Genomic DNA, 14,490 nt, shown 5'->3' with positions numbered 1-14,490 from the left:
TTGACCCTTTGAGTGTCTGGGGCCTAGAAATATTAACCCCCAGAGTCATTTTAAAGGAGTTGTGACAAATTGGAATGACCACTTTTTCTAGCCCTTTTTTTTTTTTACTGAAATAGTCTTAGAAATAGTCTCATAGAGTCTGGGCATGAAACTACATCGAAAGCAATAAGAAAATTGTAATATCAGAATAACAGCTGAATAAATTGAAGATGCAAAGAATGCATATGTAAGCAGCCTTACCCATACCTCCTTCATAAATAGGTTGCATTCTGTTTGGACCTCAGAACACATTCTTCCATAGAAATATTGTTAAAGAATAGTGGTCTGGTTTCCAGTTTAGGTCATATTCCCAAGAGGCTATAATATTGCTTTTGGGATATGTTGAATATTTGCAAATTAGATAGTCATAATTCGAGGACAAGAAACACTTATTTATTGGGTTCCAAATTCTAGCCTAGGTTTTTCTATTAAATATTGTTTCTCTTCTCTCTTCTCCCAAACTAATATCTCCACCTTGGATCCACTCTTTCCTCTGATAGCTTATTGCCTTAATTATCCTCACTCTTTCCAAACAATCAATCAACCAGCTTTTAAGTGCCTTCTGTGTTTTTGGTACCGGGCTAGGAGCTAAAATATCAAGATCAAAATGGAATAGTTCTTGCTCTCAAGAGGCTTACAGTACTGGGGAGATGTTTCATCATCTTTAGTCTCTCCATTTCTACTGGCTCTTTTCCTTCTACCATCATACGTTATTTTTCATCACATATACATGTATGTATATATTTATTCATGTATATATACACATATGTATGTATCTATATACCACTCATCAAAGTCTTATGTGACCCTTCTGCACCATTTGACATCTGTCCTTTTCTCCTTTACTTTTTAAAAATTGACAAACTTTTCAAATGTTTTGTGTGAAATCTGTCTCAGTTTCTTCACTATGCATTCTATAATAACCTTGTACGATCTCACTTTTTCTCCCTTGTTCTTCTGAAAATCCATTTTCTTGATTCATGAACAGTCAAATCCACTAGCTATTTCTCTGGGATTCTCCTTTGTTTTTCTACATTATTTGATACTTTTAATCATTTGGAATAGTCCACTCCCTTGCCTTCCATCTCTATCACCAGATTTTTATCTCTACCTCAGACTTCTTTTCTGAACTCCAATTCCACATTTCTACCTCCAGTCTTAACTAGGGTGCAGTGACTGAGACTTTGTTTCATGCTACTGAAATTTGGAGGGCACTGATAGGACTTAGAATTCTTCAGCTTGGAACCTAGTTAGTGAGAATTTGTTTTTTGGACCTGTGATTTTATTAGTGTAGACATCTTCCCATTAATTACTTCCTTTATTAACGCAGATCAATGCTTTCTCTAAAATTTATATTCTTAGAGAATGAGTTACCCAAGGTCACGTGTCTAATATATGTCAGAGTCACGACTTAAACTCAATTTTTTCAGTTCTAAGGCCAGTTAGCTACTTACACCATGCTGCCTCTCTATCAAAAATAATTAGTTAGTCAAAATAAGAATCCACATGCTTTCTCTATACTCTTTTCTATGATACCTCCTCTTCCCTTCTATGGGTTTACACCCAGGTGAATTTCACTCTGCTCTGGCCTCACCCTGCCAGGGTGTGTGTTTCAGAGCGAGAGACTTTGTAATATTCTATGTTAGCACAGTTCTGTGTCTTTATCTAGGATCTCCGGCCAGAATATGGGAATGGAAAAGCAAATAGTAGAACTGATTGAGGGTTGGGAATTGACATGATAGACATAAAGTTGAAGAAAATCCAGTGTATTAATGACAGTTTTGTTGAAATAGCTGACCATGCAATCCTAGAATAAGGAAATTGGTCTCATCATTGTGTATTTGGTTGTATTCTACTCCATCCACCTGGAATGCCCTCCTTTCTTGTAGTCCAACTTCATTCAGTTCAAAATTCATGTTGACAACCCACTAAATTCTATACATTCTCCTTTAACTATATCCATCTGTTAAGCGCTAGCTTGTAAAATCATAGAAACATAGAAGAATAACTAACATTTTTATAGTGCTTTAAGATTTACAAAGTGTTTTATATAAGGTACCTTATTTGGTCCTCACAACGGTCCTGTGAAGTAGGTGCTATTATATCTCTATTTTGCAGATGAGGGAACTGAGGCAGATAGAGGTAAAATGACTTACCCAAAGTCATATGGCTAAGAAGTGTCTGAGATTATATTTGAACTCACATCTTTCTGACTCTGGGTCCAGGGCTTAATCCACTGCAGCACTCAGCTAATCATAGATTTAGAACTGCAAGGGATCTCAGAGATCATTTAGTATAATTACCTCCCCCCCCGCCCTTTTTCTAATACTACGAAATTGAGGTCCAGAGAAATAAATAATTTGTCCGAGTTTGAGTTTTCAAAGGTAGTAAACTGTAACCCTAGATCTCCTGACTTCAAATGCTATGCTCTTTCCACTATACCACATGGCTGGATTGTGGAAGCTCTTGAACATATGACAAAGGAATTGGAGCTCTATTCTGGAGACAATAAGAAGCTTCCGAAAGGTCTTAGGTAGATAAGGAAGAGTATGACCAGATCTGTGTGCTAAGGGTGTTGAATCTGATGAGTGAAGGCTCAACTGTAGGGGAAAGATAATAAAGGTGAAAGTATTTTTCAGTAGGTTATTTATGTAGTCCAAATGGGTGGTGAGGGTGATGTGTGTGTATTTGGATAGAGTTGGTTCCCCATTTCTCCCTATCCTAATGAATGTAAACTCAGAAAGTAAGGGGCACACAATAGAAATAATGAGGCAGGAGTAGGTAAAACTAAAGGTAAAAATGATTCTATACCCTGTTATGAAGGAGTGTTCCCAGGTAGAACCAGAGGATCAGCTTTCTAATGGATGGCCAAACATTGACCATTTCCTCGGCAAGCTTGGCTCCAGCTTGTCTTTCCAAGCTTATTAGACATCAGCCTATTTATGAATCAGCCTCTCACCACGTCTTTTCCGATACTATTCCCCATGTCTGAAGTGCATTCCTTCCTCATTCTCACCCATTAGAATCCTTAATTTCAACTCAAATATTTCCTTTTTCTTGAAGCCTTTGTCCTGATCCTCCTAGATATTACCTCTCTCCCCTCCTTCCCCAATTACCTTGCATTTATTCTGTACAACTCACAAAGTCCAGAATATCTAGTTAGCCTTTAGACCATGTTTTTTCATATTGTTCAGTCATCAACCCTGGCCATCTTCTTGCCATCCACTTTTTATTGAATCAGTTCTGCTGTTGCTACAAGAAAGAGTGTGTCAATCAAATCATCTATGGCTACCCCTGATTTCCCAGATCTAAATACCATTCCCTGGCCACCATTCTCCTATATATTATCTTGAAGGTAGGAACTGATTCAGTTTTGTATTCATAGTGCTTGTGCCTACCACAGGATCTGGCAAATAGTATGGGCTTATTTGATATTTTTTATTGATTAAATTAATGTATGCTATATTACAGAGGTAAAATCAATTGCTAATTGGTTTGTTGAATGAATGAATGATGCTGAGAATCAATCAGCTCTCTTCTAACTGCCTGAAATTCCATTATCAGAAATACAGTCCTTACTAGGCATTTTCTTTTGAAATATCTCAGAATTTCATAGTAGGAAGATACCTCTAGACCAGGGACCATCCAGTCTGTATGTGAAGGTCTTTAACAATATACCTGACAGATAGTCATATAGACTTTGCTTGAAGGTCTGAAGTGAGAGGAGACTCACCGCCTCATAAGGTGGGGGGGGCAGCATTCTACTTTTATATATTTCTAATTGTTAGGGAGTTAATTTCTGACATCAAGCCAAAATTTGCCTCTGTATTTCCACTTGTTGCTCCGCTCACTGACTCCTTCTGGAGCCAAACTGAACAAATAACAGTGACATTCTGGAGAAGAGTAACATTAAGCTATTGTGAATAATTAACATTGTGGTTTGAATGAGTTTTCTGTCAGTCTTATGCTGAAAAGATAACTGGGAGAAGGGTATTAAGGAAATAGGTCTTTGATGGGGTAGAGCTTAGACAGGCTTTGGTAGAACACCAAGACTCTTGTTAGCCATTCCAGATGACAATTCCAAGGGACTTGATTCTCCTGTAGTTGTTAGAGGATATGTACACATTCCTAAGTGGTATAATGGATAGAACACTGGTCTTGGAATCAGGGAGAGTCATCTTCCTGAGTTCAAATCTAGCCTCAGACACTTCCTAGATGTGCTACCCTGGACAAGTCACTTAACCCTGTTTGCCTCAGTTCTTCATCTGTAAAATGAACTGGAGAAGGAAATGGCAAACCACTTCAGTATCTTTGCCAATAAAACTCCAAATGGGGTCATGAAGAGTTAGACATGACTGAAAAAAAAAACCTACTGAATAACAACAATAACACGTTTTTCCAAAACATAAAACAAAAGTGACATCTCTACCCTGTTTCCAATGTGTTCTCCTAGGGAGCTAGCAACCTGTATATAAACAGCCACCAACCCTGATTCTTTCCCCTACTGTTGTGTGAGTGGAGCAGGTGTGTCAGAACAAATGTAGAAATGTTCTAAGTACACAGTTGGGAGGAATGTTCATTCATGCCTCCCTCCTCCACACCTGGCAGGAACAAGGAACAGAGAAGCTATTCGCTTTCTCTTTAGATAGGAGACAAATATTTTTCCTCTCTTGCTTCCCTCCCTCTGTTCCTCCTCCTATGGCTCTTGTCCTCCCCTGCCCTATATAAATTGGCAGAGGATTACCTTCCATGTGCTGAAATGAGCATGGTCTCTGACTGGGAATGCCTCAAGAAATATCTAAAACAACTGACATTTTGTTAGCCAGGAAGTACGAGAATGTGCTCCTGATGCAATGCTGGCATTGCCAACACTGCAAAGCTGACCTGCCCATTTGGAAGAATCAATCAGTTCAATTTATAGGATCATAGATTTAGAGATGAAAGGGACCTTAGAGGTCTAGTACAATTCTCTCATTTTAAGTATGTAGAAACTATGATACAGAGATGTTAAATGACTCCCCCAGGATCACACAGCTTGTAAGAATCTGGGGCAAGATTAAAATCCAGCTATTCAGATTACAAATCTAGTGATTGATCCACTATACCCAGTCACTTCTAAAGTGGCACAGGAGGACACAAGTAATTCTTTTCAACCGTGATAAGCAATTATGAAAGGCCTCCTTTGTACCAGCAGCTGAACTAGGCCCTGGGGATAGAGGAGATTAATCAACTAGCATTTATGAAGAGCCTATGGTATTGTGTTAACTGCTAGAGACACAAAGAAAAGCAAAAAAAAAAAACAACAAAAAACCCCCAAACCCCAAAATAGTCCTGTCTGGTGTCTGAAAGGAGCTTATATCCTACTAAGGTAAACCACAGGCATGTAAATATAAATTATATGTAACATAAATAGGGATTTTCAGGGGAGGAGTTAACAACTGGTGAATCTGGAAAGGTCTCTTACAGGAAGTAGTAACCGGAGATGAGCCTCAAGGGGAGCTAGAGGTTCTAATATGTAGAGATGAAGAAGGAGAACATTCTTGGCCTGTGTATGGACACAGTTGTACATCATACACAGATACCAGCAAGCAAATCAGTTTGGCTGGAATGAGTATGTCATGGGGAAGAATATGGAATCAGTCTGGAAAAGATGGGTTGCAATCCAGTTGTGAGGGAATTTAAATGCCCCAAAGGGGAGTTTATATTTTTTGAGGGAGTAGAGAACCGGTGAATCTTCTGAAATAGAGTGGTGACATGGCCAGATCTGTGGTTTACAAAGATCAATTTGGCATCCTTTCTCCCAAGGGAAAAAGAAAGGGCCTAGCGCTGTAGTGATTTGCTATCTGCTGGTGTCCCCACCACAGCCCCTTTGTGGAAATAATTATTTTCCTGAGGACCACCTTTAGTATCATACCTGTTATTAAGAGCTCTGGTGTCCAGGTAGGGAGGTACTATTCATGGAGAGGCATGGGATGAGGGTTCAGTGAAAGCATTATTTTTCAAAGTGATAGGAAAAATTGCTTAAATATTCTAATTCATTTTCTGGTCACTTGAAAATAAATGACCATGGCATAGAAGGAAAAGCAGATTGGATGACATATCCATTGACAGTTTTCGGGAATGCAGAAATCTGGCAAGGACACCAAGGGATATGATTCATGGAAAAAAAGAATTTTCATGGTTTTTAACTCAACTGTCTATTTTGTATTCCGGAAAATACTTTTTGTTCAAATTTCCTAGCAAAGGGCCACTGAATGAATGCAAACTAAACATTCAGCTTTCTGGTTCCACGAGATGTTGGTTTAAAGGACATACACTAAAACATGTAAAACACATATTGACATTTGGTTTGAAATGTCTTGATAATTAGGCTAGAAGGAACAGTTGGAGAAAAGTAGCTTATCAGTATGCCACCACATGGCAGGGTTCATCGTTTCCTAGTTCATCACCCAACAACATTCCCTGCAAATCTGACCCAACATCTGCCAAAGCAGTAGGATGCTGGGTAAATTGTACTAAATGTAGCTACCACTTTGGGTGTTAGATTCAAACTTTCTTCATTTGGAATCAGAGCAAAATGTTTATTTCTGGGAACAACCTTCCATCTGTTTTCCAGGAAAGATTAAATTGAACTTTTAATAGTTTTTCAGGTAACACTGAAGAAGAATGGACAAATTGCAGTCTTACCTGTTTTTATTTCCTTTAAATTTCCCAGAAAAAAATTTAATTTTCCCTAGCGAATTAGAGCTCATCACTGATACTTCAGGCTTTCAGAGGAGAAAGGAGAGGACCATCTTAGTTGTTGGTTTCTTTTGACTGAAAATTCTAATTCAATTCCAAGGAATCACCTTCCTTAGTTGCTAGGTCTCCATGCTTCCTCAAATTTATTGTGATGATTTTGTCATCAAATTGTCATTATTTATCTGTTTAAATTTGTCTTCCCCTCATAGAATCTCACTGAAGAGGTAGTCAATAAACATTTATTAAGCACCTACTATGTGCTAAGTGCAGGGGATGCAAAAAGAGACAAAAGACAATCCCTGCCCACAAGGAACTCACAAGATATTAAAACATACCTTCTGCTTCACAGCAGAGGCATAGAGATTTACTAGGGCAAAATATTCTACATATCATCAGACATAGTCTTTATAGCTGTGTCAAATGTTGGTACTTAATTTTTTCTTGATTATAATAAAAAAAATGTTGGACTTAGAGTCAGGGATGCCTAACTTCAAATTCTACTGGCTGTGTGACCATGCACAAGTTAATCAACGTCCCACAGGCGCAGTTTCTTTATCTGTAAAATGGGGATAATAATAGCAACAACTCCTCATAGTGGTGAGAGAATCAGATGAGGTACTGTATGTAAAACACTTTGCAAACCTTAAAGCTTTGTAAATATTAACTATTGGGCATTATTCCATGAGTGCAGGTACTGTTCCACTTTTTGTCTTTGTTATTTCCTATAGGTACCTAGTAAATGCATGTTGAATCAAATTGAAAATTTTTATTTAATTATAAAGAAGGCAGTTTTAGCGGCTAGGTGGTATAATAAAGTGTGGGCCTAGAGTCAGGAAGACCTGAGTTCAAAACTGGCCTCAGACACTCCCTAGGTATGTGACCCTGGGGAAGTCACTTAACCTTGTTTGCCTCAGTTTCCTCATCTGTAAAATGAGCTGGAGAAGGAAATGGCAAACCACTCTAGTATCTTTGCCAAGAAACCCCCAAATGAGGGTCATAAAGAGTTGGACACAACGGAACAACAGGTAGTGGGTTCAAGTTTGTGCACATGCCATTTTCAAAATGCTGCTCTCTTTCTAGACTGAAGGTACTTAGTCTCAATATCAAATTTTAAAATTATTTGGCCCTTCATCCATAGAAGAGAAAAAAGACTGACGCATTGAAATGGAAAATCCTTGTAAGAGCCTAGGCAATCCTCCTCTAATCCTACTTTTCTACACAAAAACAGATTTTCTGCCTCCTATACAACTTGTACCCAGTAGAACAAGGATGAGAGAATGGAGCTGGTTTTCAGTGTCCCATTTTGTGTTCTGTGGGCTCATTCCAAAGGCATTTATATCACTTCTCAATCATGTTCTTCCATACTAGGAAGTGATTTTCTTGTAGGTTTGGCAAAACTTGTAGAATTCGTGCCTGTTTAAGAAGATAACAGACATCAAGCAAAGCAATGCTTCAGCATAACTTGTCCTTTTCTTCCATTGTACTTACTTGGTTTATGTGGAATTAGAACACAGTGGAAGTTATGGCCCCAGGGGCAAGTCTTAAAAATAAGTTTTTTTTAAAAAAAATGTTTGTGTCCTTCAGTTTCCTTCCAACAGAAGAATCAAATGGGACAATTGTTGCGCTATTTATAGCAGGTATTTTAAATACGTTGGGAACAATTGAGGAATAGTTTGTCTGCCACAAGCACCCGTGCTTTGTTTCCTATCTCTGGGATCCAAGGTCATGGCTTCAGGGACGGAAGGGACCTGAAAGGTCATCTAATCCAATCTACTCATTTTACAGATGAAGAAACTGAGTTGCTGAGCTGTATCAGTTGATAGTTTGTGCGTCAAGAGTTCCCTACAGTTATGGAATCATAGGCTTAGACCTCCTCCCTCCGCCTCCCCTCCTCCTCCCTACCCTGCAAAAAGAAATCTATATAGAAAAGTGTGTTCTAGTGGAAGTTATGGGAAAACATTTTCTAAGTCATTGCTCTAAGACATCGATACTAAACTCCTCTTGCAAACTCTGGCTCGATTCAAGTCCCTCCTCTAGTGATTCCTTTAACTGCTAGTGCTCTCCCTCAAGTATTTTGAACTCATTTTGCATTTATATAGTATGTCCTACTTCTGACATGAACTGCCTATGTGACCCGAGGCAAGTCACTTAACATTTTAGTTCCCCTTCCAAAGCTAATAAGACTTTACAGAGAAGGCGCCAATCTGCATTGTTGGAAGCAGTTTCTTGACCAAGATCTTTTTTTTACTAATTAATTTTTAGTTTTCAGCAATTGCTTCCACAGTATTTTGAGTTCCAAATTTTCTCCCCATCTCTCCCCTCCTCCCACCCCAAGACGACATGTAAATTGATATAGGCTCAACATATGCATTCACATACAGCCTATTTTCACATTAGTCATGTTGTAAAGAATTAGAACTAATGGGAGAAACCATGAAAATTGAGCAAGATTTTAAATGAAATCATAGGCCTCATCCTGACCCCTTACCTTCTTCTCTCTCTCTCTCTCTCTCTCTCTCTCTCTCTCTCTCTCTCTCTCTCTCTCTCTCTCTATCTATCTTTCTCTCACTGTCTGTATCTCTCTGTCGGTCTGTCTGTCTGTCTCTTTCTGTCTCTGTCTCTTTTCACGTGCAGCCAGCTAGATGGCCCAGCTGCCATGCCTAGGGTCAGGAAGACTTGACCCCATCTTCCTGAGTCGAAATCTGGCTTCAGACACTTCTTAGCTGTGTGACCCTGGGCAAGTCACTTAACCCTGTTTGCCTCAGTTTCCTCATCTGCAAAATGAACTAGAGAAGGAAATGGCAAACCACTCCATTATCTTTGCCAAGAAAATTGCAAAAACTGTATATGGGGTAACAAAGAGATGGACACAATTGAAAGTGACTGAATTGAATGTTTCTGTACAAATATATATGCAAACAAATTATGTGTTTTATTATATACATATCATATACTGCTCCAGGATCTTTGCCAAGAAAACCCCAAACGGGGTCACAAAAAGTCAGACGTGACTGAAGTGACTGAATAGCAACCACAGCAAAACCTCTCTCTATACCAGGACATTTCCTCTGTCATACAGATTTTGGACTATCATGGATTTAAATGGGTAGGTCAGACAGCAGTATAGAAGCAGATGGAATGATCAGCTGGTCCTTTTTCCCACCAATGAAATGACATCTTTTTTGTTGTAGCATGAATCCTTGATTCAAATTCTGGGATTTATAAGAAGCCTTGACAGATGGGTAATTGATTCTATGGGCAGAATTAGCTAAGATTTTTGGAACATGCACTTAACCTTTATGATTAGGTAATTGTTGGGAACAAAAACAAGGCCCCAACTCTAAACTTGGATGAAAATAATTTATTCTGGTTACAGGAAGTGATTGTTAGTGTTCAACTTTTATTCCATGAATGAAACAAGTTGCTATTGATTCAGAAGTACCATATTTGCTTAGAAATTTCCTCTGCTATGTTTTCTCCATACACATTGTGAGAAAAATTGAAAAAAATAATGTTGCCTTGAACAAATCTTTCCCAATCATCTTGTATCCTATCCCCCCCCTTTTGCATTCCCTAATAAACAGCTGAGACCCAATTAGTTCAAACATTGAATCCCCTTAAAGAGGTCTCATTATGCAAATTCTCGCTGTGTGTTTCCATTGGATTGGAACCAATTGCCATATTTTATATAATTATAACTTCAAATAGTGTGAATTCAAATACGTGCAACCACTTCAGGGGATTCATTATTTACACTAATTGGGACCTAGTGATATACTCTACCGTAGCACTGAGTGTGGAACCCAGTAGGAATTTCATAAATGTTTGTTTAATTGAATTGAAGCCAGGAGGAAATAAATAACGATGAACTTAAACACTAAACCTGAAACTTGAAAGGAAATGAAATCCTAATGTAAACATCATCTTCTGATCATCTCTCTCTCTCTCTCCCTCTACTTTAAAAACATAGACCCTGAAACAGCTTTTATACAGACTTTTACTGTATACAACACTTTTCAGGAACTTTAGGAATTTTTGAAGGAAAAAGTGGTTTTAGGAGGTTGGTATTTCAATTGATGTCACCACTGATTATTATCTCTAAATTTCTTAAAAGTTGAGGAAAGAACCCTTCAAGTAAACACAGTAGCTAAGGCATTTGGTAATGGTAAATGTTAGTTTTTACACTCAAATTCAGCTTTGGCTAGGGTATGTTTAAAAGGACCTAAGTTAAGGTAGGTCCTTATGGTTTATGTTAAGCTGTATGTTGTAATTGGAAAGATGAAGGTGAGAAATGAATAAGAAAAGAAATCAAGAGAAAAATCAAGTTTTCAGAGATCAAATTCAATGAATTTCCCAGGGATATAGTTCAAGGGCAAATGAGAGAGGAGATACCAAAGAAATACTGATATACTGCCTGTGTGACATCTGGATTGGCCTTCCTCATGTTTGGGAATGTGATATATTCTTCTGTTTGGTTCTGCCCAGATAGGAAGCAGAAGGGTATTAGATAATTCCAAAGAGTTTGTGCTGACCCAGAAAGGGCTTCTTTCACTCTTCCTCCTAGCCTCTAATTTACCAATGATAGAAAAATTACTTAGTCATATTAAATTGCCATTCCTCTTTTGTTTAATCCTGTGATAGTTTTACAAAATGAATTCATTCAAGTTTGCCAGTTTGCCAGTTGCCAACTGAAGTTGTACCTTACTGTCTCAATCAATAAGCATTGTTGATGTTAGAGTGGATAGCTAGATCTGGAGGCAGAAATGTTATCATTGTTGTTCAGTTGTGTCTGACTTTTCATGATTCCATTTGAGGTTTTCTTGACAGATACTGGAATGGTTTGCAATTTCTTTCTCCAGCCCGTTTTTGTAGATGAGCAAACTGAGGCCAACAGGGTTAGGTGACTTTCCCAGGGTCACATAGCTAGTAAGTGTCTGAGGCAGGATTTGAACTCAGGTCTTCCTGACTCCAGGCCCAGTGTTCCATCCACTGCTTTTTTTTTTTTCTTGGATCACTCTTCAGATTTCTTTGCAATTGATTTCTCCTAGGGCAAGTTGCTTAGCCTCTCTTGACTAGTTTCCTCAATGGCAAAGTAAAGGGTTCAACTAGAAGATCTCTAAGGTTCCTTCCAGCTCTGATGCTCTATGACTAAACAATTGATGGAGTTCAGTTAGAAAATGTTTGAGGACAAGCGGCTATCCTGCTAGTCTTTTATATTTAATGTTTTACAGACTATTATGTAGGTGGATAAAATTTGTAATTGGATGAAAATATTGAAATTTATAATTGGATGAAAATATTGAAATGTAAGTTCATTTTATAATTAGCCTGTAATTTATTATCATCATTATACTATTTTGTCCAGGGAGACAAGTCTCTTAATCTTCCTGGGCCTTGATTTCTTCATCTGCAAAGAAAAAAAAAAGGCTAGATGACTATGATTCTGGTTTTACCTAACTACTGCTTTTCTTATATTTTTACACAGATATTTACAAACTGTTGTATTTTATCATCACCTTGAATAAATGCATGAAAATTCTTTTCTTAAGCGCTTACTATGTTCTAGATACTGTTCTTGAAATACAAAAACAAAAATGATAATACATATATTTTTATGTAGACACACATATTCATTCAAAACTTACAAAGGACTTTCTGAAAAACAGTTTGGACTGATAAAATCTAAAGGCCCCTTTGACTTCTAAGAGCCTAGGCCTCTCTGGAATGGGTCCAGTTTGAAAGATTGGCTACACAGGTGGCTCCTATTCTGTATAACACGGGAAATTAAAAATTACATGTTTTGATCAGGGTGAAGAGCGAAACTTGACGGTTTTGTCCAAAGATCCCTCTGGGTGACCCAAACCACTTTTTTGGCTACCTACATTGATCTAAGGATTCGCATGATTTGATCTTCACTTATCATTGTGTGTTTAAGCCCATCCATTATCTTTTTTAGGTCATTTTGCCCTTATTTATTACAAGAAGTAGAATTAGTGGGGAATGGGATTGCTGCCACTAAGCCTTTGATTGATTGCCATATTGTAAATGGATTGTATTTATTCTGTTTGGCTCCAGGGAAAAGAATTAGGAGCAATTCATTGATTTAACAAGGATTTATTAGGCACATACTATGTGATGGGCATTGAACTTGGCACTGGAATTACAAAGACAGAACTGAGCAGACCTTGCCTTCAAGGAGCTTGCATGAATCTTGAGGGAGACAGGATTAGACTTAATAATAACTAACATTTGTACAATTCTTTAAGTATTGAAAAGAGCTTCACAAACATTATCTCATTCTATCCTCACAACAACACTGAGAGATAGAAGCTGTTATTATCCTCATTTTACAGATTAAGAACCTGAGGCAAACAATGGTTAAGTCATTTAACCAGAGTGAGCACAGCCAATAAATGTCTGAAGTAGGATTTGAACTCAGGTCTTCCTGCCTCCAACAGTCTATCTACTACATTACCTAGGTGCCTCCATACAAGGAGACATCTTCCCAACAATTAAAGCTACTGCAAGTGGAATGGACTACCTTGGAGTGTCTTGGTTAGGGTCTCACTAGAAAACTTCAAGCAAAAGCTGGACGATCACTTGTCCAATAAGTTGCAGAGAGCATTCTTGTTATAGTATGCGTTCAACCAAATGGTGATTGATGTTTCTTCCATCTTTGAGCCTCTGAGATTTTGGGCATTCCTTGGGTCTCTCTCCCCTCTCTCCTTTGCTCCGTGAATGAAAATCAGTTCACACCAGAGGTTGAGTTTAACTATGTGGCATTTTGAATGGGATGGTATTTGGTGCCTTAGTTGGTAGGAGAATAAGCCCAGAGGTGGCAGGCTGCCTTCTATTATTACACCAAAGGGGGCAGTAGCACATCCTTAAAGTTTATTACAGGAGAGGAAATACAAAGGGCAGTTGAAATCTGTTTTCATTCACATCACAAGATGGCCTTAATCACTTCATCTAACCCTGCTTTTCTCCCTCCTCACCCATCCAACACACACACAACACACACACACACACACACACACACACACACACACACGCACGCACACACAACACCCCCCCCACTATTTTACACATCATTCTCAGAAAATCTAGTCTTTATAATACCAAATACCAATCCCATGCAATATTCTCTTTTGTTCTTAAGAGAAATCCTAACTCTTATATCCTCCAGCATCCTCTCTCTCTGATTTTCTTTTGCTTTATCCCCCTCTTGCAAAAGTCTTGGTCCATGGCTCTGTCCTTGTTACATTCCTTTGAGTCTTTGGGGTCGGCAAGTCTTTTATATTTTTTTCACTTCTAGAAGAGCTTCCCCGTACAAACCTTAAGAGAAAAATGAATAAAAAATGAAATTGACCTTAAACTCTTATAGGATGGTACCTGTAGAGCTGGAAGGGCCCTCAGGCATCACGTGACCCAAATCCCTCATTTTGCACATTAGGAAACTGAGGTCTAGAGAGCTAAAATAATTTGCACAAGGTCACACAGGTCCCAAGTGACAGAGCATGAATTGGAGACTGGCAAAGGGAGAAGACTTATCTGGAAACTGTTCTCTGACTTGCAAGCTAGGGCTCTTTCCTCTTCACTAGCTGAGTTCTGGGTCTCCTGCAGGCAAATTCACTCCATCCCAGGAAATCTCCATACAAACTGGAAAGCTAAAAAGTGAATTAATTAAAGCAAAAGTGAAAAGGCAGATTT

This window comes from Phascolarctos cinereus, unplaced genomic scaffold (assembly GCF_003287225.1).
Source record: "Phascolarctos cinereus isolate Bilbo 61053 unplaced genomic scaffold, phaCin_HiC Scaffold_2;HRSCAF=192, whole genome shotgun sequence".
Lineage (NCBI taxonomy): Eukaryota > Metazoa > Chordata > Mammalia > Diprotodontia > Phascolarctidae > Phascolarctos > Phascolarctos cinereus.
This window is presented reverse-complemented; position numbering follows the sequence as displayed.